Raw genomic sequence first — 13358 nt, forward strand, 5'->3', positions numbered from 1 at the left:
CGAGGCGAATCGTGATCAAACATACAGCATACTGTACGTTAGAATTATACAAAGGATGATGAAACCATAGGCTATTTAACACCTCCCCACAAAGAAAAAAGAAATTTACAAAGGAAATTTCTTATTACTCTAAAACAATCTGTCTAAAGTCTAGATAAGCAATCTGCAATAACATTTTCTTTCCCCTTGACATGTTGTATGTCTAATGAATACTCCTGAAGTAGACTCCATCTTGTCAATCTCTGATTTTTATCTTTAAACTTACTAAGGAATTTCAGAGGGTTATGATCGGTATAAATGACTATGGGTCAAACCCAGAACACAAATAAAATGAAAAATGCTGTAAACCCAAAATCAAGGCCAAAAGCTTTTTCTCAATAGTTGAGTAGTTCTTTTGAGGTGGAGTGAACTTCTTACTGTAATAAGATACAGGGTGTTCAATACCCTGATCATCCTCTTGCAGCAAAACAGCCACAGCTCCTGTATCACTTGCGTCAACAGCCATCTTAAAAGGCTTAGCAAAATTTGGAGTAGCGAGCACTGGCTGACTTAATAGGATAGCTTTAAGTTTGCTGAAAGAGGATTCACAGTTATCGGTCCAGACAAATTTAACTCCCTTTTTCAGTAGGTCTGTAAGTGGTGATACAAGAATTGAAAAGTTAAGAACAAATCTCCTGTAATAACCTACCATTCCCAAAAATCTTCGTAGCTCTTTCCTACTTTTAGATCTGGGAAGATCACTTATAACCTGAACCTTAGCTCCTGGTGATGCAACGTGTCCATCACCAATTACGTACCCAAGGTACTGAACTTTAGCTTGACCAAACTCACACTTTGATAAATTAGCTACAAGATTAGCCTGAACCAAACGCTCAAGAAATTTACTGACATGGCATAGGTGATCTTTCCAGTTGTCACTGAAGATTAATACATCATCAATATAAACAACACACCCTGCCAAACCCTCTGTTACAACATTCATGAGCTTCTGAAAAGTGGCTGGTGCATTCTTCATACCATATGGCATTACAGAACATGCAAAAGTCTTTCCTGGTGTTACAAAACATGAGATCTCCCTAGCACGTTCAGTCATAGGTACTTGCCAGTATCTCTTTAACAAATCAAACTTATTTATGTTCTTAGCCTTTCCGATCTTGTCTATGCAATCTTCCACGTGAGGGAGAGGGTAAGTGTCTGTTTTGGTTATCTGATTAACACGTCTGTAGTCGATGCAAAGCTGCTGTGACCCACCTAGCTAAGGACTAGAGTGACAGGAGAACTCCACTCGCTCTGACAGGGCTCAATCATCTTGTGGTCCAACAGGTAGCCAAGCTCCTTCTGGATGAGAGGAACTTTCACTGGGTTCACACGGTAAGGAGGCAGTTTAATTGGCTTTGCGTCTCCAACATCGACATCATGCATCATCACAGTGGTTCTTCCTGGAGTGTCACGGAACACTTGTGGGTACTCCTGCAATAATGCCGAAAACTCCTGCCTTTCCTCGGGAGCTAGATGAGAAAGCTTAGTCTGGAGATCATTCATGATATCAGGATTCTTCCTCAAACTATCACTCAGGCTCATACTGCATGGGAGAACTTCACTTGCAGACTCGGGTGGAACAGCTATAGTGCAGACTGGGTTATTTTCGTCCTGCCTGTGATATAACTTTAGCATGTTGATGTGACAAAGTTGCTTGTTCTTTCTATGATCTGGTGTGGCGACGACATAGTTGACATCACTGACTTTCTTCTCCACGAAATAAGGACCACTAAACTTGGCTTGAAGAGGATGCCCATGCACCGGTAGAAGAATCAAAACCTGATCTCCCGGCTGAAATTGGCGTAACCTGGACTTCTTATCATACCAAGTTTTCATCTTCTCCTGAGCAGCTCCTAAATTCTCTCTCGCCAGCTGTAAAGCAGTGGACAGCCGTTCTTTGAACTTCATCACATACTCCAGCAGGTTGACGTCATCTTCCTCCGACAGCCAGCATTCCTTGAGTTGCTTAAGGGGTCCTCTTACTTCATGGCCAAACAGTAGTTCAAAGGGTGGGAAGCCCAGTGATTCATTTGGAGATTCTCTTGCGGCAAATACAGCGAATGGAAGACCTTTATCCCATTCTTTCTGATGTTCCAAACAGTATTTCCTGAGCATCGATTTGAGTGTTTGATGATATCTCTCCAACGCTCCTTGGGTCTGGGGATGGTAAGCGGAAGACGTGGTCTGGGTGATGCCCAACTCTTTCAGAGACTGCTTGAAAACATTTGACATGAAATTACTTCCCCGGTCTGACTGTACTTCCTTGGGCAGACCAAACTTTGTGAAGAACCCCAGCATTTCCTTAACCACGTTCTATGCTGAATATTCTAAGTGGAATGGCTTTAGGATAACGAGTAGCCATATCAATCAGGGTCAACACATAAGAAAATCCTGAAGAAGTCTTAGGAAGAGGGCCCACAATATCCACCAACACACGGGTGAATGGTGCCTCAAAAGGAGGAATGGGAAGTGGAGGTGCAAGCTTTTCGGTCTGATTACACTTCCCCACAACTTGACAGGTGTGACAAGACTTACAATACCAAGAAACATCTCCGAAGATACCTGGCTAGTAGAAGTGTTTCAAAATGCGTGCCACAGTCTTCCTCACTCCAAGGTGTCCTGCCAAACTGGAATCATGAGCCACTCTAATGATATCCTGCATACAAACACGAGGGATGACAACTTGATGTACAACCTCCCATTCACAGTCGGCTGATGCTGCTGGGGGTCTCCACTTTCTCATAAGTACTCCTGACTTTATATAATAACAAGTAGAAGCACCAGCTGACTCTTCCTCACTGCAAGCAGAGTTAGCTAAACCTTTCAACTCAGGGTCAGCAACCTGCAACTCAACCAACTCTTGACGAGACAAATTATCAACACTACGGGGTACTGCCTCGTCTGGTGAGTGGTCCAAATTAGCAAGAAAAGTGTCAGCTAGGATAACATCATCATCATCATTATCCTCTAAGTCACCAGTAACTTTAGACTTAGCCCTAGTGACAGCACATGCAGAGAACAATTCAGGGACATCACAATCCTGGGTCGCAGCCACTGGCTCACTAGACAACTGAGGAGCTGGACACACTTGACTTCCACCAATATCATTTCCAAGTAAGAAAGTTACACCTGACATTGGGGGTGTCTCAACCAAACCAACCATAACGGAACCATTAACAAAACCAGACTCTAAATTCACTCTGGACAGAGGGACAGAGAAGTAATTATTCCCTACACCTTGTAAGATTACAGTTTCATCAGAGGAATTAACATTAGAGCCTAGAACACTGGTCAGCATAAGGGATTGGCAAGCACCTGTATCACGATATATTTTAACTGATTTCCTGTCATTACTGTCCAGAGGACTGACAAAACCATCAGTCAGGAAATTAGCACATGAACTCTTGAGAGTGTCACCCACGTTACTGCTCAAAAGAAGAGCTTCATCATGAGAATTTAATTTACTCCTCAAAGCAGGTTCAGTTAACTCGGTTAAAGAATTCTGGGAAATCTCAAGGGTGGACACTAGACCAATTGACTGAATATTTAAAGACTCCTTTTTGTTCACATCACGCTGTCTCCTGAAACATTTCTCCGTAGTATGACCAAGCTTACTACAATAAGTACATTTACTTTTCTGAAATCTAGAGGTGAAGCTGGTATTTACTTCCTGAGAAACATCATCTTTATTCTCTTTCCTGTTACCTGTACTCTGAGTAGAGGCAACGTACTTACTCTCAGCTTTCCTTTTTTCTTTAGAATATCTCTTGTGAGTGAGAACATATTCATCAGCTAAAACTACAGCACCAGACAAATTATCTTATCTTTTCTCATCAAGATATAGGCTTACACCTTCTGAAGTTCTCCAGCAAAATCATCTGCTTAAATTTACCAAAATCAGAATCCACATTCTTAGAATTTAACCACTGCTCTAACAGATCTTCTTTGATTTTTGCATACTCAACATGGGATTGCTTATCTTGCTTATAAGTTGTCCTAAATTTTACTCTATAGGCTTCAGGAACAAGCTCATAGGCCTTAAGAATCAAGCTCTTAACTACATCATAATGATCAGATTGATCCTGAGGCAAAGATGCATAAGTTCCTTGAGCTTTACCGGTGAGAACAGTTTGAAGGAGTACTGGCCAATACTTTTTGGGCCAATTAAAACCTGTAGCTACCCTCTCAAACAACTGGAAATATTTTGTTAAATCAGATTCATTAAAATGAGGGAGAAGTTTAACATTTTTAGCCACATCAAAATCATCAGAGCTAGATGATCCAGTTCCACTTTATTTCATGCGATACTCATGGTCTGCCTGAATCCTAGCAATTTCAATTTGTGCCTGTGCCTCCTGAATACGAGCCTGAGACTCAGCCTCCTTAGCACGAGCCTCCTGCAGGGTTAGCTGTAACTTAGCTATTTCAATCTGCGTTTGCTCATCTGGAGGAGTTACATTAAACAAGCTTTCATTAACCATGTCAACAATTTGATCTTTAGAATGACGAGAGCGAACAACAATTCCCAATTGTTGAGCAACAAGCTTAAGTTCATTCTTTGTTCTGTTTTCTACATCACACACTGTTTGCACATTTGACAAAAAATCTTTGGCTTCATCAAGCATAGTAATAGTAGACATCATGAATAAATCACAGTCACAAAATATCAAGCAATATCCTTATGATAATATCCTTATTATCCTGACAAGAGGTCGCCAAATTTATGTTACGGAACGGAACAGAGATAGATAATGAACACTTCAAGTGAGAACACCAAAATCACTACTGTCCCGCAAAGTTCCAGGTTCAAAACAAAAGAGTTAGGTAAAATTACAAGTTAAAGTTTAATGCTCAAACTAACAACTAAACATTCAGGATTCATAAGGATAATGTAATGGCAAAAAACAGGTTAAATATATGGTTAACTGCAATAGCCTCTATTAACACGAAATTAGCAAGAGTAAATTTATCTAAGTCAGCCCTGATAAAACGAGAAAACCGGATAATGCTCAGTTAATGCAAGATATATTATTAAAGATACAAAATATTATTAACAATGGCTGACAGTAAAACTCCACATTAATCACAAAAACCTTACCAGGCCTACGAACCAACACTTTGTGCCATACAGTACAAGAAAAAATGTAATAACACTTATAGTCAAATTACACAGCACCTAGATGGTTGGAGACTTCCTGAGCACTCACAAAAATAATAACAACTGTACAGGGGAGGACAGAGGTATGAACAAAATGAGGAGTAGATCTAAGTGGCAATTAATGCAGAGACTGAGCTCATTATATAGGGGCCGGCAGAGCTTGATACAACTTATAAGAAGGACGCGCAATTGAAGGCACAGAGGACAAATAGTTGACAATCCTGCTCTGAACAACAGAAAGAACGACTTACTCTACTATAAGGGGGGGAAGGGGGGAGTGAGGTAGAACACGCACTATGGAAGCCACGAGGCGAATCTTGATCAAACATGCAGCATACTGTACGTTAGAATTATACAAAGGATGATGAAATCATAGGCTATGTAACAATATATATATATATATATATATATATATATATATATATATATATGAAATGCGTGGCTTTAACAGTACTCCCGGAGAATACCATAGTATCCCCGATGACAGGGTGAACCAGGAACAACAGAGTTTGCCCACAAGCATGCCGACACCCCCACACGGACCCCACGGTGTAGCCGCCACCAGCCACCCCCACACGGACCCAAAGGGGTAGCCGCCACCAGCCACCCCCACACGGACCCCAAGGGGTAACCGCCACCTGCCACCCCCACTCGGACCCCACGGGGTAGCCGCCACCAGCCACCACCACTCCGGGCAACAACGACGCATGTCAGCCTGGGCCGTGCGCCCCTGTGACATACAGCCACCACGCCGCCGCCACCGTAGGCGAGACACTACCTTCGCGTGGCGAAATCACTGAGCTAGCTAGGGGTGGAGTTAGAACTAATACTCCAGACAGCGCCCCTCTGGTAGAGACAATCTATGGTCGCTCCTAAAGTGTTTTGGTAGAGACGATCAATGGTCGCTCCCACAGTGTCCAGGTAGAGACGATCAATGGTCGCTCCCTTAGTGTCCCGGTAGAGACGATCAATGGTCGCTCCCACAGTGTTCGGGTAGAGACGATCAATGGTCGCTCCCCCAGTGTCCAGGTAGAGACCATCTATGGTCGCTCCCAGCGGGTAGCTAGGAGAGGGACGTCTCCACAACCGGAGATTGAACTCCAGGTGTCCTGTCCCAAAACATCCTGGACAGATCTCCCTGCCTCCCCCGGTCTCTGTTCTTTACGCCTGGCCCTAGAGCAGACACACCTGTCGGGCCCCAGTGACAGTCGCTGCCGCAGTCCTCCCCTGACGGCGCCTCTGGACGTGGGAGACGGCAGCCCGTCGTCTCTCTCAGCCCTCCCTAGGACACCCGGGCGAGACCTCGCCACGCACCCCACGACGCCGGGACCTGACACAGAGGTTCCGGGACCTATTTGGCCCCAGTCCCAAGGGCTTTACGCCGGAGCCCAGTCCGGAAGCCACCGGGAATCCCGGACACGAGAGGACGCCCTTGCGAGCCGCCCCGTGCCCTCTCAGTTCGCCCTGTCTTGACGGCGCTCCTAACTCAGCCATATCACCAATGTCGTGCCCCCGTCTTCTTTCCTAAGAGAATAAGGGTGATAATGTAATAATATTGATGTAGGTTAAGTGTGACTCTCTCTCTCCTAGAACCAGTATTGTGCAGTGAATCTATGTGATGTATATCAGAGTAAAACAGATCACAATGAGAAGTTAGAGGTCGAGAATGTGGACAAAGATCTGAGTGAATATATGTGCGAGTGTCACCCCGGATATCTATAAAGACATATCCACATTGCTGAAAGAAAGACTGTGAGGAAGAAATGTCATTAGTGTTCTATCTCTTCCCACGCTGAAGCAAGATCTATTGGCTAGCCGCGAAGTAATATTGTGAAAGTAGTATTAAGAGTATTTCACACTTGTTCCGCGTTGTGAAGCGAGATTCTATGGACCATACCTGGAAGACCTCTCTGACAGATGTGTAATTAATAAGCCTGTGCCTAAAGAGACATGTTCCCATTCTAACGAGAAAATATCAAGAAAGGAAGTATTAATAATATTCCCTCCCTCTGCACTCTACCCCTAAAAACCCTCTCTATTACTCACTCACGCTCTTAAAGCCAAATCAAGAATCAGAGTTATTTGCCAAAGTACCTTCACTAACAGAAACCATATAAACTCCCTTGCTAATATCGGGCATCTTCCAATATTACCATAACTTTCTCCTCGCCGTTTTAAGTCACTCTCCGTGCCTCCCCTATCTCCTCCTAGTGAATCACAAACCCCCCCCCTCCTCCTCCCACCCTCCGCGCTCTGCGCGCACCTGTATTTACTGCATTTCTAATACACTAGGACTGTTGTGTTGTCATTAGTATCTAGAAAGCAAGTACCCTGCGAGATACACATATCTTAGATAAGGTTTTATATTGCTCTTTATTGTGTTGTAATCTCTGCTGAATTGTCCTGTGTCTGACTGTGGTAATAGATGTGTATGGTGTTGCCGAGAGTTTTTATGTCCTGCCTCTCTTTATTGCACTAGCTCCGGTCTCGAAAGAGGACCCCACTCCACGTTGGGTGAAACAGGAATGAGAAGTTGAGCCTAATTCTACCCAGCATTACACTGGTGGCCAGCGGTGGTTTTAGATCCGAGCGTAGAAGAGAGGTAAGCAGGAAATATTTGGAAAAATGGCAACTAAACCGCACGTTCAGTTACCCAAGTTTGACCCTGACCAGTATGACATACACACATATCTTGCAATAATTAAACCCTTACTAGATATTGGCTTTGAAAATGACCAACAAAAAATTGCAGTCACACTACCACTACTGGGTAAAGCCGCAGCAAACATTGCGCCGAAAATCATCCCAGAACTCACCTGGCAGAACTTTACCAAGTTCGCTGTCCAAGCCATCACCCCATCATTAGGGAAAGTGGTGGCTCTATCCAAATTGGATAGTTTTGCATATGACGGGGATTTAGATAATACCCTGTTACAGGGAAGACGCCTGGTTACTGCTGCCTACCCGGAGGCAGATGAAGAAACCCAGGATCAGCATACATTTAATACTCTCCTCAGAGTACTTCCAGGTGTTGTAAGACAACACTTCACTATCCATGATCCAACAGGAGACATGGATAGAGATATCAGTTTAATGAGGCGCCTTTTAGCCGTCCATGCCACCCCTCAACGCGTCGGCGAAATAAATAAATTCCCCGTTGACCTCATCACCATCAACCCGTGGGAATTTTCTCCGTGCTACCACAGATGTCCGATCCACGACATCCGTGAGCAGCTTGAAGCTGCCCAGTGCAGCCAAATGACACGAGGGAGCTTACAAACCTCCCCACCATACGTAAATTCCCTTAAGCCCCAGGGGAAGAAAAAACAAAAAGGGAAAAACAAAAAGCACCCCCACACTGCCCCCGCATCCCACCGTAATGGCGGGGTCACCTCACCTCTCCCCCAGTCTACGACAGGGGAGAACGTTATCTTTCCTTTTCCTCCCCTCCCACTATCTCTTCTGTTCTACCTTCCCCTATTCCTGCCCCTAGTTCTAACCATCCCACCCCGCACACCACTATACTCCCGCAACACAAAACCGGCCTCCCTCTTCACAGGCCTCCTAGGACCCTCTCCACATCTTTCCCTAACCTACTTCCCTAAACCACCTCCCCCCGTCTACTGCCTTCCACCTCCCACCCCGTGCCACCCACCGCCATCACTTCACCACCGTTCGCTTTCCCCGCCCACACAGTTAACTCATTCACCTTCCCTATCACACCCTCCTCCTCATCCCCGAGCATTCAAACAACCTCGCGAGGCCGCATCTCCCCACCACCTCGATCTCTCTCTCCCCCTACACTTCACCCCACCTTTCCTCGGCTCCGACGGCACACACCACCTGCCACATCCCAGTCCACAGCCCCTGCCAGGCCACCACGGTTTCAGCACTGCACACCGTCCGCCATCGCCCCCACACCCGCATCATCCCTTAGCTTCGTACCCACCGCCCACCCCATACCACTAGCACAGAGCCCTGCTACCGCCCAGACCACTCCACCACCAAACACCGGGATGGCACCACAAGATCGCACTCCCTCCTCGCCACCTACCCTCCAAGCCAACTCCCCTACCACGTCAGCCTCCACCGCCTCCACCACCCCCTGCACCTCACCTGACATCTCACCCGCCACGCCTCGCTCACCCTCACCCCTTCCCTCCGCCGCGTCACCCTTTCCACCCAAGCCCACGTGCCCCGCCCACCCCGCCACCCCCGCAGGACAACCCACTACTACCGCCCTCTCCCCTCCACACCTACGCACGCCCACTCCGACGTTCTCACCTTCTCCCGTGCCCCCAACGCGCGCGACGACCCGTGCTAACTGACCCCGCCCACCCCGCACGCCTACTTCCCCACCCACACCCACCCTCAGAACCACCACCACCACCCCCTCAGGCCGACTTTCATGCCCACCCACCCGATACATACACCCCTTCAAGCTACATCAGGCCCAAATCCCCTCTACCTGTACTCCCCAGAGACTCAATGCCGCATTACCACGACACAAAACCCGGCCTTCACCCACAGTAGCCAGCATTCAGCCCCCAACCACACCGACAGCCACACCAAGCAACATGAGGATCAAGCGGGCCGTATGGGCGCCTACCCTTAGCAGGAACCACCGGCTCCGTGGGCCACACCACCTGCTAAACATCCTCCAGTCTACCACCGCCCCCTCCACACTCTTCCTCACCTACGACCCAGCACAAGAGGAGAATTCCTACACTGTCGCCTGGCAGAACACACTGCGACACCTCCAGCCCATCTACACCACTCCCAACACACTAACGTTCCACCTCCAGCCACGGGGACGTGACTTTTTACAAGAACAGGGTGGTGAAATGTGTGGCTTTAACAGTACTTCCGGAAAATACCATAGTATCCCCGACGACAGGGCGAACCAGGAACAACAGAGTTTGCTCACAAGCATGCCGACACCCCCACACGGACCCCACGGGGTAGCCGCCACCAGCCACCACCACTCCGGGCAACAACGACGCATGTCAGCCCGGGCCGTGCACCCCTGTGACATACAGCCACCACGCCGCCGCCACCGTAGGCGAAAGACACTACCTTCGCGTGGCGGAGTTAGAACTAATACTCCAGACAGTGCCCCTCTGGTAGAGACGATCTATGGTCGCTCCCAAAGTGTTTCGGTAGAGACGATCAATGGTCGCTCCCGCAGTGTTCAGGTAGAGACGATCAATGGTCGCTCCCTTAGGTTTCCGGTAGAGACGATCAATGGTCTCTCCCACAGTGTTCAAGTAGAGACGATCAATGGTCGCTCCCTTAGTGTTCCGGTTGAGACGATCAATGGTCGCTCCCACAGTGTCCAGGTAGAGACGATCAATGGTCGCTCCCTTAGTGCTCCAGTCGAGACGATCAATGGTCGCTCTCACAGTGTCCAGGTAGAGACGATCAATGGTCGCTCCCTTAGTGTCCCGGTAGAGACAATCAATGGTCGCTCCCACAGTGTTCGGGTAGAGACGATCAATGGTCGCTCCCCCAGTGTCCAGGTAGAGACAATCTATGGTCGCTCCCAGGGCGTAGCTAGGAGAGGGATGTCTCCACAACCGGAGATTGAACTCCAGGTGTCCTGTCCCAGAACATCCCGGACAGACCTCCCTGCCTCCCCCGGTCTCTGTTCTTTACGCCTGGCCCTAGAGCAGACACACCTGTCGGGCCCCAGTGACAGTCGCTGCCGCAGTCCTCCCCTGACGGCGCCTCTGGACGTGGGAGACGGCAGCCCGTCGTCACTCTCGGCCCTCCCTAGGACACCCGGGTGAGACCTCGCCACGCACCCCACGATGCCGGGACCTGACACAGAGGTTCCGGGACCTATTTGGCCCCAGTCCCAAGGGCCTTACGCCGGGGCCCAGTCCGGAAGCCACCGGGAATCCCGGACACGAGAGGACGCCCTTGCGAACCGCCCCGTGCCCTCTCAGTTCGCCCTGTCTTGACGGTGCTCCTAACTCAGCCATACCACCAATGTCGTGCCCCCGTCTTCTTTCCTAAGAGAATACGGGTGATAATGTAATAATAGTGATGTAGGTTAAGTGTGACTCTCTCTCTCCTAGAACAAGTATTGTGCAGTGAATCTATGTGATGCATATCGGGGTAAAACAGATCACAATGAGAAGTTAGAGGTCGAGAATGTGGACAAAGATCTGAGTGAATATATGTGCGAGTGTCACCCTGGATATCTATAAAGACATATCCCCATTGCTGAAAGAAAGACTGTGAGGAAGAAATGTCATTAGTGTTCTATCTCTCCCCACGCTGAAGCAAGATCTATTGGTTAGCCGCGAAGTAATATTGTGAAAGTAGTATTAAGAGTATTTCACCCTTGTTCCGCGTTGTGAAGCGAGATTCTATGGACCATACCTGGAAGACCTCTCTGACAGATGTGTAATTAATAAGCCTGTGCCTAAAGAGACATGTTCCCATTCTAACGAGAAAATATCAAGAAAGGAAGTATTAATAATATTCCCTCCCTCTGCACGCTACCCCTAAAAACCCTCTCTATTACTCGCTCACGCTCTTAAAGCCAAATCAAGAATCAGAGTTATTTGCCAAAGTACCTTCACTAACAGAAACCATATAAACTCCCCTGCTAATATCGGGCATCTTCCAATATTACCATAACTTTCTCCTCGTCGTTTTAAGTCACTCTCCGCGTCTCCCCTATCTCCTCCTAGTGAATCACAACCCCCCCCCTCCTCCTCCTACCCTCCGCGCTCTGCGCATACCTGTATTTACTGCACTCCTAATACACTAGGATTGTTGTGTTGTCATTAGTATCTAGAAAGTAAGTACCCTGCGAGATACACATATCTTAGATAAGGTTTTATATTGCTCTATATTGTGTTGTAATCTCTGCTGAATTGTCCTGTGTCTGACTGTGGTAATAGATGTGCATGGTGTTGCCGAGAGTTTTTATGTCCTGCCTCTCTTTATTGCACTAGCTCCTGTCTCGAAAGAGGACCCCGCTCCACATTGGGTGAAATAGGAAGGAGAAGTCGAGCCTAATTCTACGCAGCATTACAATATATATATATATATATATATATATATATATATATATATATATATATATATATATATATATATATATATATATATATATATTGTTACGGAACAGAGAAAGATAATGTACACTTTAAGTGAGAATACGAAGAGTCACTACTGTCCCGTAAAGTTCCAGGTTCAAAACAAAAGAGTTAGGTAAAATTACAAGTTAAAGTTTAATGCTTAAATTAACAACAAAACATTCAGGACTCATAAGGATAATGTAATGGCAAATAAACAGGTTAAATATATGGTTAACTGCAATAGCCTCTATTAACACGAAATTAGCAAGAGTAAATTTATCTAAGTCAGCCCTGATAAAAATGAGATACCAGATAATACTCAGTGAATGCCAGATAAATAATTACAGATACAAACTATTATCAAAAATGACTGACATAAAGAACCCCACACGAATTACAAAAACTTCACTAGGCCTACAAGTTAAACTCATGCTCTACAGTACAAGAAAAAATGCAACAACAGTTATACTCAAATTACACACAGCTGCTAGATGGTTGGAGACTTCTTGAGCACTCACAATAATAATATCTGTACAGGGGAGGACAGAGATGTGAACAAAATGAGGAGCAGATCTAAGTGGCAATGATGCAGAGACTGAGCTCATTATATAGGGGCCAGGAGAGCTTGATACAACTTGTGATGAGGACGCGCAAATGAAGCCATGGGGACAAAGAGATGACAATCCCGCAAAGTATAACAGAGATGTCGACTTACTCTACTATAACGGTAGAAGGGGGGGACTGAGGCAGAACACGCTCGTGATCAAACATGCAGCAACTGTGCGTTAAAATTACACAAAGGATGATGAAATCATAGGCTATGTAACACCTCCCCACAAAGAAAAAAGAAATTTACAAAGGAAATTTCTTATTACTCTAAAACAATCTGTACATGGCATTACAGACCATGCAAAGGTCTTTCCTAATATTACAAAACATGAGATCTCCCTAGCACGTTCAGTCATAGGTACTTGCCAGTATCCCTTTAACAAATCAAACTTACTTATGTACCTAGCCTTTCCGATCTTGTCTATGCAATCTTCCACACGAGGGAGAGGGTAAGTGTC

Source organism: Coenobita brevimanus, chromosome 63, assembly GCF_032717465.1.
Source record: "Coenobita brevimanus isolate Jiangsu-jjx chromosome 63, ASM3271746v2, whole genome shotgun sequence".
NCBI classification, from domain to species: Eukaryota; Metazoa; Arthropoda; class Malacostraca; order Decapoda; family Coenobitidae; genus Coenobita; species Coenobita brevimanus.